The sequence below is a fragment of the Carassius gibelio genome, chromosome B20 (assembly GCF_023724105.1).
Source record: "Carassius gibelio isolate Cgi1373 ecotype wild population from Czech Republic chromosome B20, carGib1.2-hapl.c, whole genome shotgun sequence".
NCBI lineage: Eukaryota > Metazoa > Chordata > Actinopteri > Cypriniformes > Cyprinidae > Carassius > Carassius gibelio.
In genome coordinates, this window is record NC_068415.1 from 26433029 (window position 1) to 26451542 (window position 18514).

Consider the following 18514-nt stretch of genomic DNA (forward strand, 5'->3'; position numbering starts at 1 on the left):
GGACGTGCAGGTGAAGAACATAGTCAGCAGGACTCAAACCTGTGCGAGGAGACCCCAATAATTTTTTTTATACATTTTATATAAACGCAGTATCTCCACACAGTGCCATGCAGAATCTTTCAAGAAATGACAACAGAGAGAGCAAAAGCTTTGGAAAGCACAGTTATCAGCACAAAAGTTCAATTTGGGAACTGTAGTCAGCAGGGTTTGAACCTGCACGGGGAGACCCAAATGGATTTCAAATCCATCGCCTTAACCTCTCAGCCACAACTACAGTTAGTGGCATCCAGACAGCTCTCTTGACTGCAGGCAGGGAAGCAAGGTTGCCACCAAGATTCAGAAACAAAAGCAAGCTGCAGGATGAGGTTGCTAAAAGAAGCCTGGTGTCTCCGATTCTCGACACAAAAGGATGTAATGACCCCGATTTGAAACGTGGTTGCTGCAGCCACAACACAGAGTAATAAACCCTTTAAGATCACAGCGTGCCACTGGGCAACTGTTGCAAAACGGTCCAGTGTCATATTTGTCTGTTGCAGAGGAGGAGCATAAATGCTTGTTGGGGAGATGCAGGTGAAGAACATAGTCAGCAGGACAGAAACCTGTGCGGGAAGACCCCAATGAATTTTTTCACACTTTATATAACCGCAGTATCTCCAGACAGTGCCATGCAGTATCTTACAAGAAATGAGGGCAGAGAGAGCAAAAGCCTTGGAAGGCACAGTTATCAGCACAAAAGGGCAGTGTAGGAACCGTAGTCGGCAGGGTTTGAACCCACGCGGGGAGACCCCAATCGATTTCGAGTCCATCTCCTTAACCTCTTGCCACGACTACAGTTAATGGCGGCTAGACAGCTCTCTTGACTGCAGGGAGGGAAGCAGGGATTCCACCAAGATTCAGAAACAAAATCAAGCTGAAGGACGAGGTGGCTAAAAGAAGCCTGGCATCTTCGATTCTCGACACAAAAGGATGTAATGACCCCGATTTGAAAAGTGGTTGCTTCAGCCACAACACAGAGTAATAAACCCTTTAAGATCACAGCGTGCCACTGCTGCAAAACGGTCCAGTGTCATATTTGTCTGTTGCAGAGGAGGCGCATAAATGCTTGTTGGGGAGATGCAGGTGAAGAACATAGTCAGCAGGACAGAAACCTGTGCGGGAAGACCCCAATGAATTTTTTCATACTTTATATAACCGCAGTATCTCAACACAGTGCCATGTAGTATCTTACAAGAAATGAGGGCAGAGAGAGCAAAAGCCTTGGAAGGCACAGTTATCAGCACAAAAGGGCAGTGTAGGAACCGTATTCGGCAGGGTTTGAACCTGCGCGGGGAGACCCCAATGGATTTCAAGTCCATCGCCTTAACCTCTCGGCCACGACTACGTATATCGGGAGCCAAACAGCTCTCTTGACTGCAGGCAGGGAAGCAGGGATTCCACCAAGATTCAGAAACAAAATCAAGCTGCAGGATGAGGTGGCTAAAAGAAGCCTGGCGTCTCCGATTCTCGACACAAAAGGATGTAATGACCCCGATTTGAAAAGTGGTTGCTGCAGCCACAACACAGAGTAATAACCCCTTTAAGATCACAGCGTGCCACTGGGCCACTGCTGCAAAACGGTCCAGTGTCATATTTGTCTGTTGCAAAGGAGGTGCATAAATGCTTGTTGGGGAGATGCAGGTGAAGAACATAGTCAGCAGGACCAAAACCTGTGCGGGAAGAACCCAATTAATTTTTTTACACATTTTATATAACCGCAGTATCTCCAAACAGTGCCATGCAGAATCTTTCAAGAAATGACAAAAGAGAGAGCAAAAGCTTTGGAAAGCACAGTTATCAGCACAAAAGTGCAGTTTAGGAACCGTAGTCGGCAGGGTTAGCACCTGCACGGGGAGACCCCAATGGATTTCGAGTAAATCACCTTAATCTCTCGGCCACGACTACGTATAACGGGAGCCAGACAGCTCTCTTGACTGCAGGCAGGGAAGCAACGATGCCACCAAGATTCAGAAACAAAAGCAAGCTGCAGGATGAGGTGGCTAAAAGAAGCCTGGCGTCTCCGATTCTCGACACAAAAGGATGTAATGACCCCGATTTGAAAAGTGGTTGCTGCAGCCACAACACAGAGTAATAACCCCTTTAAGATCACAGCGTGCCACTGGGCCACTGCTGCAAAACTGTCCAGTGTCATATTTGTCTGTTGCAGAGGAGGTGCATAAATGCTTGTTGGGGAGATGCAGGAGAAGAACATAGTCAGCAGGACCAAACCTGTGCGGGAAGAACCCAATTAAGTTTTTTCACACATTTTATATAACCGCAGTATCTCCACACAGTGCCATGCAGAATCTTTCAAGAAATGACAACAGAGAGAGCAAAAGCTTTGGAAAGCACAGTTATCAGCACAAAACTGCAGTTTAGGAACCGTAGTCGGCAGGGTTAGAACCTGCACAGGGGGACCCCAATGGATTTTTAAGTACATCGCCTTAACCTCTCGGCCACGATTACGTACAACGGGAGCCAGACAGCACTCTTGACTGCAGGCAGGGAAGCAAGGATGCCACCAAGATTCAGAAATTTCGATTCAGGATTTCGAGTCCATCGCCTTAACCTCTCGGCCACGACTACATTTAATGGCGGCCAGACAGCTCTCTTGACTGCAGGCACGGAAGCAGGGATTCCACCAAGATTAAGAAACAAAATCAAGCTGAAGGACGAGGTGACTAAAAGAAGCCTGGCGTTTCCGATTCTCAACACAAAAGGATGTAATGACCCCGATTTGAAAAGTGGTTGCTGCAGCCACAACACAGAGTAATAAACCCTTTAAGATCACAGCGTGCCACTGCTGCAAAACGGTCCAGTGTCATATTTGTCTGTTGCAGAGGAGGCGCATAAATGCTTGTTGGGGAGATGCAGGTGAAGAACATAGCAGGACAGAAACCTGTACGGGAAGACCCCAATGAATTTTTTCAAATTTTATATAACCGCAGTATCTACAAACAGTGCCATGCAGTATCTTACAAGAAATGAGGGCAGAGAGATCAAAAGCCTTGGAAGGCACAGTTATCAGCACAAAAGGGGAATGTAGGAACCGTAGTCGGCAGGGTTTGAACCTGCGCGGGGAGACCCCAATGGATTTCGAGTCCATCGCCTTAACCTCTCGGCCACGACTACGTATAACGTAAGCCAGACAGCTCTCTTGACTGCAGGCAGGGAAGCAAGGATGCCACCAAGATTCAGAAACAAAAGCAAGCTGCAGGATGAGGTGGCTAAAAGAAGCCTGGCGTCTCCGATTCTCGACACAAAAGGATGTAATGACCCCGATTTGAAAAGTGGTTGCTGCAGCCACAACACAGAGTAATAACCCCTTTAAGATCACAGTGTGCCACTGCTGCAAAACGGTCCAGTGTCATATTTGTCTGTTGCAGAGGAGGCGCATAAATGCTTGTTGGGGAGATGCAGGTGAAGAACATAGTCAGCAGGACAGAAACCTGTGCGGGAAGACCCCAATGATTTTTTTCATACTTTATATAACCGCAGTATCTCAACACAGTGCCATGTAGTATCTTACAAGAAATGAGGGCAGAGAGAGCAAAAGCCTTGGAAGGCACAGTTATCAGCACAAAAGGACAGTGTAGGAACCGTAGTCGGCAGGGTTTGAACCTGCGCGGGGAGACCCCAATGGATTTCGAGTCCATCGCCTTAACCTCTCGGCCACGACTACGTATAACGAGAGCCAGACAGCTCTCTTGACTGCAGGCAGGGAAGCAAGGATGCCACCAAGATTCAGAAACAAAAGCAAGCTGCAGGATGAGGTGGCTAAAAGAAGCCTGGCGTCTCCGATTCTTGACACAAAAGGATGTAATGACCCCGATTTGAAAAGTGGTTGCTGCAGCCACAACACAGAGTAATAAACCCTTTAAGATCACAGCGTGCCACTGCTGCAAGACGGTCCAGTGTTATATTTGTCTGTTGCAGAGGAGGCGCATAAATGCTTGTTGGGGAGATGCAGGTGAAGAACATAGTCAGCAGGACAGAAACCTGTGCGGGAAGACCCCAATGATTTTTTTATACTTTATATAACCGCAGTATCTCAACACAGTGCCATGTAGTATCTTACAAGAAATGAGGGCAGAGAGAGCAAAAGCCTTGGAAGGCACAGTTATCAGCACAAAAGGGCAGTGTAGGAACCGTAGTCAGCAGGGTTTGAACCTGCGCGGGGAGACCCCAATGGATTTCAAGTCCATCGCCTTAACCTCTCGGCCACGACTACGTATAACGAGAGCCAGACAGCTCTCTTGACTGCAGGCAGGGAAGCAAGGATGCCACCAAGATTCAGAAACAAAAGCAAGCTGCAGGATGAGGTGGCTAAAAGAAGCCTGGCGTCTCCGATTCTCGACACAAAAGGATGTAATGACCCCGATTTGAAAAGAAGTTGCTGCAGCCACAACACAGAGTAATAAACCCTTTAAGATCACAGCGTGCCACTGCTGCAAGACGGTCCAGTATCATATTTGTCTGTTGCAGAGGAGGCGCATAAATGCTTGTTGGGGAGATGCAGGTGAAGAACATAGTCAGCAGGACAGAAACCTGTGCGGGAAGACCCCAAGGAATTTTTTCATACTTTATATAACCGCAGTATCTCAACACAGTGCCATGTAGTATCTTACAAGAAATGAGGGCCGAGAGAGCAAAAGCCTTGGAAGGCACAGTTATCAGCACAAAAGGGCAGTGTAGGAACCGTAGTCGGCAGGGTTTGAACCTGCGCGGGGAGACCCCAATGGATTTCGAGTCCATCGCCTTAACCTCTCGGCCACGACTACGTATAACGGGAGCCAGACAGCTCTCTTGACTGCAGGCAGGGAAGCAAGGATGCCACCAAGATTCAGAAACAAAAGCAAGCTGCAGGATGAGGTGGCTAAAAGAAGCCTGGCGTCTCCGATTCTCGACACAAAAGGATGTAATGACCCCGATTTGAAAAGTGGTTGCTGCTGCCGCAACACAGCGTAATAACCCCTTTAAGATCACAGCGTGCCACTGCTGCAAAACGGTCCAGTGTCATATTTGTCTGTTGCAGAGGAGGCGCATAAATGCTTGTTGGGGAGATGCAGGTGAAGAACATAGTCAGCAGGACCAAAACCTGTGCGGGAAGAACCCAATTAATTTTTTTACACATTTTATATAACCGCAGTATCTCCAAACAGTGCCATGCAGAATCTTTCAAGAAATGACAACAGAGAGAGCAAAAGCTTTGGAAAGCACAGTTATCAGCACAAAAGTGCAGTTTTGGAACCTTAGTTGGCAGGGTTAGAACCTGCACGGGGAGACCCCAATGGATTTCGAGTACATCACCTTAACCTCTCGGCCATGACTACATATAACATAAGCCAGACAGCTCTCTTGACTGCAGGCAGGGAAGCAAGGATGCCACCAAGATTCAGAAACAAAAGCAAGCTGCAGGATGAGGTGGCTAAAGGAAGCCTGGCGTCTCCGATTCTCGACACAAAAGGATGTAATGACCCCGATTTGAAAAGTGGTTGCTGCAGCCACAACACAGAGTAATAACCCCTTTAAGATCACAGTGTGCCACTGCTGCAAAACGGTCCAGTGTCATATTTGTCTGTTGCAGAGGAGGAGCATAAATGCTTGTTGGGGAGATGCAGGTGAAGAACATAGTCAGCAGGACAGAAACCTGTGCGGGAAGACCCCAATGAATTTTTTCACACTTTATATAACCGCAGTATCTCCACACAGTGCCATGTAGTATCTTACAAGAAATGAGGGCCGAGAGAGCAAAAGCCTTGGAAGGCACAGTTATCAGCACAAAAGGGCAGTGTAGGAACCGTAGTCGGCAGGGTTTGAACCTGCGCGGGGAGACCCCAATGGATTTCGAGTCCATCGCCTTAACCTCTCGGCCACGACTACGTATAACGGGAGCCAGACAGCTCTCTTGACTGCAGGCAGGGAAGCAAGGATGCCACCAAGATTCAGAAACAAAAGCAAGCTGCAGGATGAGGTGGCTAAAAGAAGCCTGGCATCTCCGATTCTCGACACAAAAGGATGTAATGACCCCGATTTGAAAAGTGGTTGCTGCTGCCGCAACACAGCGTAATAACCCCTTTAAGATCACAGCGTGCCACTGCTGCAAAACGGTCCAGTGTCATATTTGTCTGTTGCAGAGGAGGTGCATAAATGCTTGTTGGGGAGATGCAGGTGAAGGACATAGTCAGCAGGACCAAAACCTGTGCGGGAAGAACCCAATTAATTTTTTTACACATTTTATATAACCGCAGTATCTCCAAACAGTGCCATGCAGAATCTTTCAAGAAATGACAACAGAGAGAGCAAAAGCTTTGGAAAGCACAGTTATCAGCACAAAAGTGCAGTTTAGGAACCTTAGTTGGCAGGGTTAGAACCTGCACGGGGAGACCCCAATGGATTTCGAGTACATCACCTTAACCTCTCGGCCATGACTACATATAACGTAAGCCAGACAGCTCTCTTGACTGCAGGCAGGGAAGCAAGGATGCCACCAAGATTCAGAAACAAAAGCAAGCTGCAGGATGAGGTGGCTAAAGGAAGCCTGGCGTCTCCGATTCTCGACACAAAAGGATGTAATGACCCCGATTTGAAAAGTGGTTGCTGCAGCCACAACACAGAGTAATAACCCCTTTAAGATCACAGTGTGCCACTGCTGCAAAACGGTCCAGTGTCATATTTGTCTGTTGCAGAGGAGGAGCATAAATGCTTGTTGGGGAGATGCAGGTGAAGAACATAGTCAGCAGGACAGAAACCTGTGCGGGAAGACCCCAATGAATTTTTTCACACTTTATATAACCGCAGTATCTCCACACAGTGCCATGCAGTATTTTACAAGAAATGAGGGCAGAGAGAGCAAAAGCCTTGGAAGGCAGTTATCAGCACAAAAGTGCAGTTTAGGAAACATAGTCGGCAGGGTTAGAACCTGCACGGGGAGACCCCAATGGATTTCGAGTACATCGCCTTAACCTCTCGGACACGACTACATTTAATGACGGCTAGACAGCTCTCTTGACTGCAGGCAGGGAAGCAGGGATTCCACCAAGATTCGGAAACAAAATCAAGCTGAAGGACGAGGTGGCTAAAAGAGGCCTGGCATCTTCGATTCTCGACACAAAAGGATGTAATGACCCCGATTTAAAAAGTGCTTGCTGCAGCCACAACACAGAGTAATAAACCCTTTAAGATCACAGCGTGCCACTGCAGCAAAACGGTCCAGTGTCATATTTGTCTGTTGCAGAGGAGGCGCATAAATGTTTGTTGGGGAGATGCAGGTGAAGAACATAGTCAGCAGGACAGAAACCTGTGCGGGAAGTCCCCAATGAATTTTTTCACACTTTATATAACCGCAGTATCTCCACACAGTGCCATGCAGTATGTTACATGAAATGAGGGCAGAGAGAGCAAAAGCCTTGGAAGGCACAGTTATCAGCACAAAAGGGCAGTGTAGGAACCGTAATCAGCAGGGTTTGAACCTGCGCGGGGAGACTCCAATGGATTTCGAGTACATCGCCTTAACCTCTCGGCCACGACTAATTTTAGTGCAAGCCTAACAGCTCTCTTGACTGCAGGCAGGTAAGCAAGAAGGCCACCAAGATTCAGAAACAAAAGCAAGCTGCAGGATGAGGTTGCAAAAAGAAGCCTGTCGTCTCCGATTCTCGACACAAAAGGATGTAATAACCCCGATTTGAAAAGTGGTTGCTGCAGCCACAACACAGAGTAATAACCCATTTAAGATCACAGCGTGCCACTGGGGCACTGCTGCAAAAAGTTCCAGTGTCATATTTGTTTGTTGCAGAGGAGAAGCATAAATGCTTGTTGTGGAGATGCAGGTGAAGAACATAGTCAGCAGGACAGAAACCTGTGCGGGGAGACCCCAATAATTTTTTTTACACATTTTATATAACCGCAGTGTCTCCACACAGTGCCATGCAGTATCTTACAAGAAAATACTGCAGAGCGAAGAAAACCCTTGGAAGGCATAGTTATCAGCACAAAAGGCAAGTGAGGGAATTGTAGTCTGCAGGGTTTGAACCTGCACAGGGAGACCCCAATGGATTTCAAGTCCATCACCTTAACTTCTCAGCCACGACTACGCTTAGAGGAAGTCAAACAGCCCTCTTGGCTGGAGGCAGGGAAGCAAAGATGCCACCAAAGATTGAGTCACAAAATCCAGCTGAAGGATGAAGTGGCTAAAAGGAGCCTGGCGTCCCAGTTTCTCGACACAAAAGGCTGTCATTACCCCAATTTGAACAGGGCTTGCTGAAGCCACAACGCAGAGTACTAAACACTGTAAGATCACAGTGTGCCACTGGGCCTCAGATGCAAGGAGTCTAGCTGCATATTTATCCATTGCAGAGGAGGCGCAAAAATGCTTGTTGGGGACGTGCAGGTGAAAAACATAGTCAGCAGGACTCAAACCTGTGTGAGGAGACCCCAATAATTTTTTTTATACATTTTATATAAACGCAGTATCTCCACACAGTGCCATGCAGAATCTTTCAAGAAATGACAACAGAGAGAGCAAAAGCTTTGGAAAGCACAGTTATCAGCACAAAAGTTCAATTTGGGAACTGTAGTCGGCAGGGTTTGAACCTGCACGGGGAGACCCTAATGGATTTCAAATCCATCGCCTTAACCTCTCGGCCACAACTACATTTAGTGGCATCCAGACAGCTCTCTTGACTGCAGGCAGGGAAGCAAGGTTGCCACCAAGATTCAGAAACAAAAGCAAGCTGCAGGATGAGGTGGCTAAAAGAAGCCTGGTGTCTCCGATTCTCGACACAAAAGGATGTAATGACCCCGATTTGAAAAGTGGTTGCTGCAGCCGCAACACAGCGTAATAACCCCTTTAAGATCACAGTGTGCCACTGCTGCAAAATGGTCCAGTGTCATATTTGTCTGTTGCAGAGGAGGAGCATAAATGCTTGTTGGGGAGATGCAGGTGAAGAACATAGTCAGCAGGACAGAAACCTGTGCGGGAAGACCCCAATGAATTTTTTCACACTTTATATAACCGCAGTATCTCCACACAGTGCCATGCAGTATCTTACAAGAAATGAGGGCAGAGAGAGCAAAAGCCTTGGAAAGCACAGTTATCAGCACAAAAGTGCAGTTTAGGAAACGTAGTCGGCAGGGTTAGAACCTGCACGGGGAGACCCCAATGTATTTCGAGTACATCACCTTCACCTCTCGGCCACGACTACATTTAATGATGGCTAGACAGCTCTCTTGACTGCAGGCAGGGAAGCAGGGATTCCACCAAGATTCGGAAACAAAATCAAGCTGAAGGACGAGGTGGCTAAAAGAGGCCTGGCATCTTCGATTCTCGACACAAAAGGATGTAATGACCCCGATTTGAAAAGTACTTGCTGCAGCCACAACACAGAGTAATAAACCCTTTAAGATCACAGCGTTCCACTGCAGCAAAATGGTCCAGTGTCATATTTGTCTGTTGCAGAGGAGGCGCATAAATGTTTGTTGGGGAGATGCAGGTGAAGAACATAGTCAGCAGGACAGAAACCTGTGCGGGAAGACCCCAATGAATTTTTTCACACTTTATATAACCGCAGTATCTCCACACAGTGCCATGCAGTTTGTTACATGAAATGAGGGCAGAGAGAGCAAAAGCCTTGGAAGGCACAGTTATCAGCACAAAAGGGCAGTGTAGGAACCGTAATCGGCAGGGTTTGAACCTGCGCAGGGAGACTCCAATGGATTTCGAGTACATCGCCTTAACCTCTCTGCCACGACTAACTTTAGTGCAAGCCTAACAGCTCTCTTGACTGCAGGCAGGGAAGCAAGAAGGCCACCAAGATTCAGAAACAAAAGCAAGCTGCAGGATGAGGTTGCAAAAAGAAGCCTGCCGTCTCCGATTCTCGACACAAAAGGATGTAATAACCCCGATTTGAAAAGTAGTTGCTGCAGCCACAACACAGAGTAATAACCCCTTTAAGATCACAGCGTGCCACTGCTGCAAGACGGTCCAGTGTCATATTTGTCTGTTGCAGAGGAGAAGCATAAATGCTTGTTGTGGAGATGCAGGTGAAGAACATAGTCAGCAGGACAGAAACCTGTGCGGGCAGACCCCAATAAATTTTTTTACACATTTTATATAACCGCAGTGTCTCCACACAGTGCAATGCAGTATCTTACAAGAAAATACTGCAGAGAGAAAGAAAACCCTTGGAAGGCATAGTTATCAGCACAAAAGGGCAGTGAGGGAATTGTAGTCTGCAGGGTTTGAACCTGCACAGGGAGACCCCAATGGATTTCAAGTCCATCACCTTAACTTCTCAGCCACGACTACGCTTAGAGGAAGTCAAACAGCCCTCTTGGCTGGAGGCAGGGAAGCAAAGATGCCACCAAAGATTGAGTCACAAAATCCAGCTGAAGGATGAAGTGGCTAAAAGGAGCCTGGCGTCCCAGTTTCTCGACACAAAAGGCTGTCATTACCCCAATTTGAACAGGGCTTGCTGAAGCCACAACGCAGAGTACTAAACACTGTAAGATCACAGTGTGCCACTGGGCCTCAGATGCAAGGAGTCTAGCTGCATATTTATCCATTGCAGAGGAGGCGCAAAAATGCTTGTTGGGGACGTGCAGGTGAAGAACATAGTCAGCAGGACTCAAACCTGTGCGAGGAGACCCCAATAATTTTTTTTATACATTTTATATAAACGCAGTATCTCCACACAGTGCCATGCAGAATCTTTCAAGAAATGACAACAGAGAGAGCAAAAGCTTTGGAAAGCACAGTTATCAGCACAAAAGTTCAATTTGGGAACTGTAGTCAGCAGGGTTTGAACCTGCACGGGGAGACCCAAATGGATTTCAAATCCATCGCCTTAACCTCTCGGCCACAACTACAGTTAGTGGCATCCAGACAGCTCTCTTGACTGCAGGCAGGGAAGCAAGGTTGCCACCAAGATTCAGAAACAAAAGCAAGCTGCAGGATGAGGTTGCTAAAAGAAGCCTGGTGTCTCCGATTCTCGACACAAAAGGATGTAATGACCCCGATTTGAAACGTGGTTGCTGCAGCCACAACACAGAGTAATAAACCCTTTAAGATCACAGCGTGCCACTGGGCAACTGTTGCAAAACGGTCCAGTGTCATATTTGTCTGTTGCAGAGGAGGAGCATAAATGCTTGTTGGGGAGATGCAGGTGAAGAACATAGTCAGCAGGACAGAAACCTGTGCGGGAAGACCCCAATGAATTTTTTCACACTTTATATAACCGCAGTATCTCCAGACAGTGCCATGCAGTATCTTACAAGAAATGAGGGCAGAGAGAGCAAAAGCCTTGGAAGGCACAGTTATCAGCACAAAAGGGCAGTGTAGGAACCGTAGTCGGCAGGGTTTGAACCCACGCGGGGAGACCCCAATCGATTTCGAGTCCATCTCCTTAACCTCTTGCCACGACTACAGTTAATGGCGGCTAGACAGCTCTCTTGACTGCAGGGAGGGAAGCAGGGATTCCACCAAGATTCAGAAACAAAATCAAGCTGAAGGACGAGGTGGCTAAAAGAAGCCTGGCATCTTCGATTCTCGACACAAAAGGATGTAATGACCCCGATTTGAAAAGTGGTTGCTTCAGCCACAACACAGAGTAATAAACCCTTTAAGATCACAGCGTGCCACTGCTGCAAAACGGTCCAGTGTCATATTTGTCTGTTGCAGAGGAGGCGCATAAATGCTTGTTGGGGAGATGCAGGTGAAGAACATAGTCAGCAGGACAGAAACCTGTGCGGGAAGACCCCAATGAATTTTTTCATACTTTATATAACCGCAGTATCTCAACACAGTGCCATGTAGTATCTTACAAGAAATGAGGGCAGAGAGAGCAAAAGCCTTGGAAGGCACAGTTATCAGCACAAAAAGGCAGTGTAGGAACCGTATTCGGCAGGGTTTGAACCTGCGCGGGGAGACCCCAATGGATTTCAAGTCCATTGCCTTAACCTCTCGGCCACGACTACGTATATCGGGAGCCAAACAGCTCTCTTGACTGCAGGCAGGGAAGCAGGGATTCCACCAAGATTCAGAAACAAAATCAAGCTGCAGGATGAGGTGGCTAAAAGAAGCCTGGCGTCTCCGATTCTCAACACAAAAGGATGTAATGACCCCGATTTGAAAAGTGGTTGCTGCAGCCACAACACAGAGTAATAACCCCTTTAAGATCACAGCGTGCCACTGGGCCACTGCTGCAAAACGGTCCAGTGTCATATTTGTCTGTTGCAAAGGAGGTGCATAAATGCTTGTTGGGGAGATGCAGGTGAAGAACATAGTCAGCAGGACCAAAACCTGTGCGGGAAGAACCCAATTAATTTTTTTACACATTTTATATAACCGCAGTATCTCCAAACAGTGCCATGCAGAATCTTTCAAGAAATGACAAAAGAGAGAGCAAAAGCTTTGGAAAGCACAGTTATCAGCACAAAAGTGCAGTTTAGGAACCGTAGTCGGCAGGGTTAGCACCTGCACGGGGAGACCCCAATGGATTTCGAGTAAATCACCTTAATCTCTCGGCCACGACTACGTATAACGGGAGCCAGACAGCTCTCTTGACTGCAGGCAGGGAAGCAACGATGCCACCAAGATTCAGAAACAAAAGCAAGCTGCAGGATGAGGTGGCTAAAAGAAGCCTGGCGTCTCCGATTCTCGACACAAAAGGATGTAATGACCCCGATTTGAAAAGTGGTTGCTGCAGCCACAACACAGAGTAATAAACCCTTTAAGATCACAGCGTGCCACTGGGTCACTGCTGCAAAATGGTCCAGTGTCATATTTGTCTGTTGCAGAGGAGGCGCATAAATGCTTGTTGGGGAGATGCAGGTGAAGAACATAGTCAGCAGGACAGAAACCTGTGCGGGAAGACCCCAATGAATTTTTTCACACTTTGTATAACCGCAGTATCTCCACACAGTGCCATGCAGTATCTTACAAGAAATGAGGGCAGAGAGAGCAAAAGCCTTGGAAGGCACAGTTATCAGCACAAAAGGGCAGTGTAGGAACCGTAGTCGGCAGGGTTTGAACCTGCGCGGGGAGACCCCAATGGATTTCGAGTCCATCTCCTTAACCTCTTGCCACGACTACATTTAATGGCGGCTAGACAGCTCTCTTGACTGCAGGCAGCGAAGCAGGGATTCCACCAAGATTCAGAAACAAAATCAAGCTGAAAGACGAGGTAGCTAAAAGAAGCCTGGCGTCTCCGATTCTCAACACAAAAGGATGTAATGACCCCGATTTGAAAAGTGGTTGCTGCAGCCACAACACAGAGTAATAACCCCTTTAAGATCACAGCATGCCACTGGGCTACTGCTGCAAAACGGTCCAGTGTCATATTTGTCTGTTGCAGAGGAGGTGCATAAATGCTTGTTGGGGAGATGCAGGTGAAGAACATAGTCAGCAGGACCAAAACCTGTGCGGGAAGAACCCAATTAATTTTTTTACACATTTTATATAACCGCAGTATCTCCAAACAGTGCCATGCAGAATCTTTCAAGAAATGACAACAGAGAGAGCAAAAGCTTTGGAAAGCACAGTTATCAGCACAAAAGTGCAGTTTAGGAACCATAGTCGGCAGGGTTAGAACCTGCACAGGGAAACCCCAAAGGATTTCGAGTACATCGCCTTAACCTCTCGGCCACGACTACGTATAACAGGAGCCAGACAGCTCTCTTGACTGCAGGCAGGGAAGCAAGAATGCCACCAAGATTCAGAAACAAAAGCAAGCTGCAGGATGAGGTGGCTAAAAGAAGCCTGGCGTCTCCGATTCTCGACACAAAAGGATGTAATGACCCCGATTTGAAAAGTGGTTGCTGCAGCCACAACACAGAGTAATAACCCCTTTAATATCACAGCGTGCCACTGCTGCAAAATGGTCCAGTGTCATATTTGTCTGTTGCAGAGGAGGCGCATAAATGCTTGTTGGGGAGATGCAGGTGAAGAACATAGTCAGCAGGACAGAAACCTGTGCGGGAAGACCCCAATGAATTTTTTCAGACTTTATATAACTGCAGTATCTCCACACAGTGCCATGCAGTATCTTACAAGAAAATACTGCAGAGAGAAGAAAACCCTTGGAAGGCATAGTTATCAGCACAAAAGGGCAGTGAGGGAATTGTAGTCTGCAGGGTTTGAACCTGCACAGGGAGACCCCAATGGATTTCAAGTCCATCACCTTAACTTCTCAGCCACGACTACGCTTAGAGGAAGTCAAACAGCCCTCTTGGCTGGAGGCAGGGAAGCAAAGATGCCACCAAAGATTGAGTCACAAAATCCAGCTGAAGGATGAAGTGGCTAAAAGGAGCCTGGCGTCCCAGTTTCTCGACACAAAAGGCTGTCATTACCCCAATTTGAACAGGGCTTGCTGAAGCCACAACGCAGAGTACTAAACACTGTAAGATCACAGTGTGCCACTGGGCCTCAGATGCAAGGAATCTAGCTGCATATTTATCCGTTGCAGAGGAGGCGCATAAATGCTTGTTGGGGAGATTCAGGTGAAGAACATAGTCAGCAGGACCAAAACCTGTGCGGGGAGACCCCAATTAATTTTTTTACACATTTTATATAACCGCAGTATCTCCACACAGTGCCATGCAAAATCTTACAAGAAATGATGACAGAGAGAGCAAAAGCCATGGAAGGCACAGTTATCAGCACAAAAGGGCAGTGAGGGAACTGTAGTCAGCAGGGTTTGAACCTGCACGGGGATACCCTAATGGATTTGAAATCCATCACCATAACCTCTCAGCCACAACTATGTTTAGTGGCAACCAGATAGCTCTCTTGGCTGCAGGCAGGGAAGCAAGGATGCCACCAAGATTGAGACACGAAATTGAGTTGAGGATGAGGTGACTAAAAGGAGCCTGGCGTCCCTGTTTCTCAACACAAAAGGCTGCCATTACCTGGATTTGAACAGGGTTTGCTCAGAAGGCGCAATCAAAATGGCATACTTCCCTACTATATAGTAGGCAAAATTCTGAAGGCAAGTGAGTAAGTATATTTGAATCCTCAGTATTCATTACAGAGTAGGAGAAAATTGCACTAAATCTTGTGAGATTAGGACATACGTATACTTAATTTGCATTCTAATATGCCTACTTACCTGCTATATAGTAGGAGACAACAGTACGTGAACAGATTAATATGTCCAAAACCATAGTATTCCTAAAAGTGTAGCCAAGATATCCTTGGGGTTCAGGAAGCCCATGGGAGAGGATACCTCACCTGTGGATGTGATGGAGAACAGCGACAAGGGTATCCGCAAATTTTAGTATTACAAACCAAAAACGCGGTTCCTTGTGTTAAAATCATATTTGTTGAGCTACTGTATAGTAAACTGTTGATTTGCTTAAGGTGTAAGACGCTAGACAGTAAAGTTACAGTATATTTGTGATTTTTTTCCTGTAAAAACACATTTTATTATGTACAGTATACAGCGGAACTCCACTAAGCACAAGTACGTCTCCAATGTGCATTTACATAAACCTTGTACATCTTAAAGATGATTACATTTCTATTTAATATGTGAAAGGATTTTTTTTTAAAATAATATTTGCAGATGAGCATATTATAACGTGAACAGACATCTGAGTGTGTGATGTATGTGTGCTATAATGTAGAATTCTCTGTTGTAGCAACACTGCTTTAGATTAATGTAAGTAATGTACATAAATCTACATGAAGTAACTAAACATAATTTATATATTCAATTTGTCCATTAGGACTACTGATAAATTGAGGAACATTTGTGTTTGGTAAAAAGTGAGTTAATATATCAGCAACTAGCTCAAAGTAACTGTAGTATTGAGCAGAAATATCACAGAGGTAACTGGATGTTACAGGGACAGATGAGACACACAGTTTGTTGCCCTGTCAGAGTCAGATTGACCATATATAAAAAAAAAGTTAATTTGATGAGTAAGATTTTAACTTGTAATTTAAAAAAAAATCGTAACAAAGGAGAACCAATTTTCGGACAACTTATGACATGGAAAAATATTAAATCCAATACAGATCACGAGACAAACTATCAAGAGTGAAGTGATTGACTGTTATATTTATTTATATAACCCCCCCCCCCCCCCCCCATGCTCTTCCTGCTTGTTTAAAATGCTCCCCGATGGCATTACTCAAGTCTGATTCAGTTGCCGTTGGGAAGAAAAAATAAGCACGATAAAAGGCTTTTTGGACATCATGCTTTACTTTAATTACATTAATTGTGACGGAGTGTCTTTCTATTTTTCTTTGATGATATGGCTCGGTAATATAGAGCTGATATATATAGTCTCAGTATATACTGATTTGGAAAATATGTTTAAATTAACACAGACTGATGTCATAAAGAAAAGACATTAATTCATTAAAATAATGATATTATATATCACCTTTACGACAGACATAAGCTCTCTGAGCAATGTTTACATGCAAACACATGCACATACCTGTAATGACCGAGAATAGAGTGGTCTTCTGCAGTGTACCACCCTCCTTCATGTTAAAAGTGGACAATTGGTAACAAATACTGACCTCAATTTTAAGCCAGTCTCTCCACTGAGCCATAGTCAATGCTGTGCATAATGGTTTTGGGTGATATGGCCATTTTTCAGATCATCATATCATCAGCCCGTGAGATCAATGATAATTGTTCTATTTGAAAATAAGTTCCCTGCGAAATGGAAATCACAGGATATTACACCATGATTCCAGTTCAAAGCGAACATATATGTTCCATTCAAAATGCATTGAATTGTGCGAGATATGAATTTAAATTGCATTTATTTAAAGAGGTATATGACGCTGCAAATCTGTGAATGAATGTTCAGAAGTGAAGTAAACTTCAACAGATTTCCCTGCTCAGAGAGTAGGGAGCAATGAACACTGTGCAGGGACCATCTCAATGGGAACACAGATCATGCACAGAGCTCATTTCTAATGAGCTGATTATCTGAATCAGGTGCGTTAACAGAGAGAGACATGCAAAATATGCAGAGCTGAGGGGCGCAATGGCTGGAATTGAGATCCACTATTTTAAGTTGTTGAGCTTATGTCTTAGGTCACATTATAATGTCATCATGGCAGATTAAGTCCGGATCACAGGTCCAAGTTTGGTGACCCGTGATCTACACCAAACAATATACAAATGAAACACAGGGGTATATACTGTATACACTATTTGTACCTGTTTTGTTTTGCACAGTATTACACTGTGGATAAGTGCTTTGTAAACTGAATAGATGGATGATCCAGCTGTGGGCTCCATCTTCTGGCGAGACGGGGCAATTTATTCAAATAGTGCCCTATTTGAGGGTATGGGGGCAATTTCGAATACTATGGCAAGAATTTCCAGAATATTTTCAAATGGAATTGCAAATGCAAATGAAAATACAATTTGCAATTCCATTTGAAAATAGTCCGGGAAAATCCTCCCATAGGATACAGCCAGGGAAATAGGAAAGCAAACCTGGAAACAATGGGGAACAAAATGCATTTAAAAATAAATGTTTAACACAGTACCAAAACAGGGGAACAAAAACACCCTGATTATCAGAAGACCCTGATTCCTGTCCTTCGAATCAGATTTGTTAGCAGGTGGACTGCCCCAGACTCTGACCTTTGCCTGTTTGACCATTATCCTCTCTCTCGTCCTAGTCCAGAACTGGTGCATACTGTGTTTATTGTGTTTCAGTAAACTAGAGTTAAGCATTCTTATCCTTTTGGGTCCTTCTTTGCAAAGACTGGACACTTCCCTTTAGCATAAGATGCTGAGCTCCAGCATCCACACAATCCTAGTCAAGTGGTATAGAAGATGTATGGAAAATTCAGAAACTGCTGTACATAATGCATAGTGTGTTCCTGTTTAGCTTTCTCTCATTTGGTGGTACTGATTAAATAAATTAATAAATGTTTTTAATTACACAAACTTTAGGCAAAAAGACTTTCCGAATAAAAAAATGGGTGTCACCACTGAAATAGATCATGGTGTTCGCAGCAATACGTATAGGCTTATTACAAGTAACACTACTTTTAATTACTTATGACTCATTATTTATTACCTATTGGGGATACATGCTACATCTTTGGTTGTGGCTCATAATTGGCCTATATTTTGTGAATGCAAATCTTGAAACACAGTGACGTTCTGGGGAAGCATGACAAATTTGATACATTTTTGTCAATAGGAATTATAAAAAGACAGTAGAACTAATGTTGAAATTCACAGTAAATCTCTTAAATTACAATCTGCATCATTAGGGATGTTGAACACAGCCCTGCACCCAAAAATCTGTTTCTCCATCACAAAATATTCCTGCTCCATCCAGCCCTGCAGACTTCAGCTACAAGTCTAATCAACCGGGCGTACAGTTACATTGACTTCAATATATATCAGTTTGCAAACAAATCTGTGATCTCCAAAATAATTTTAGTTAAATTAATGATTGGAAACATTAAAAAATATCAAAAATATTAAAAACATTT

General features: G+C 45.2%; 7 non-coding genes across 7 annotated transcripts; all 7 read right to left on the reverse strand.

Moving 5' to 3' along the window:
- Window positions 1–1299: 1299 nt before the first annotated feature.
- trnas-uga (transfer RNA serine (anticodon UGA)) lies at window positions 1300–1381 on the reverse strand. The gene has a single exon. It is a non-coding gene; the product is annotated as a tRNA-Ser (tRNA).
- Window positions 1382–3086: 1705 nt separating this feature from the next.
- trnas-cga (transfer RNA serine (anticodon CGA)) lies at window positions 3087–3168 on the reverse strand. Its single transcript has one exon. It is a non-coding gene; the product is annotated as a tRNA-Ser (tRNA).
- Window positions 3169–3636: 468 nt separating this feature from the next.
- trnas-cga (transfer RNA serine (anticodon CGA)) lies at window positions 3637–3718 on the reverse strand. The gene has a single exon. It is a non-coding gene; the product is annotated as a tRNA-Ser (tRNA).
- Window positions 3719–4185: 467 nt separating this feature from the next.
- Window positions 4186–4267, reverse strand: trnas-uga (transfer RNA serine (anticodon UGA)). The gene has a single exon. It is a non-coding gene; the product is annotated as a tRNA-Ser (tRNA).
- Window positions 4268–4735: 468 nt separating this feature from the next.
- Window positions 4736–4817, reverse strand: trnas-cga (transfer RNA serine (anticodon CGA)). Its single transcript has one exon. It is a non-coding gene; the product is annotated as a tRNA-Ser (tRNA).
- A 1020-nt stretch (window positions 4818–5837) lies between these two features.
- On the reverse strand, window positions 5838–5919 carry trnas-cga (transfer RNA serine (anticodon CGA)). The gene has a single exon. It is a non-coding gene; the product is annotated as a tRNA-Ser (tRNA).
- A 3238-nt stretch (window positions 5920–9157) lies between these two features.
- On the reverse strand, window positions 9158–9239 carry trnas-cga (transfer RNA serine (anticodon CGA)). The gene has a single exon. It is a non-coding gene; the product is annotated as a tRNA-Ser (tRNA).
- Between the last annotated feature and the right edge of the window lie 9275 nt (window positions 9240–18514).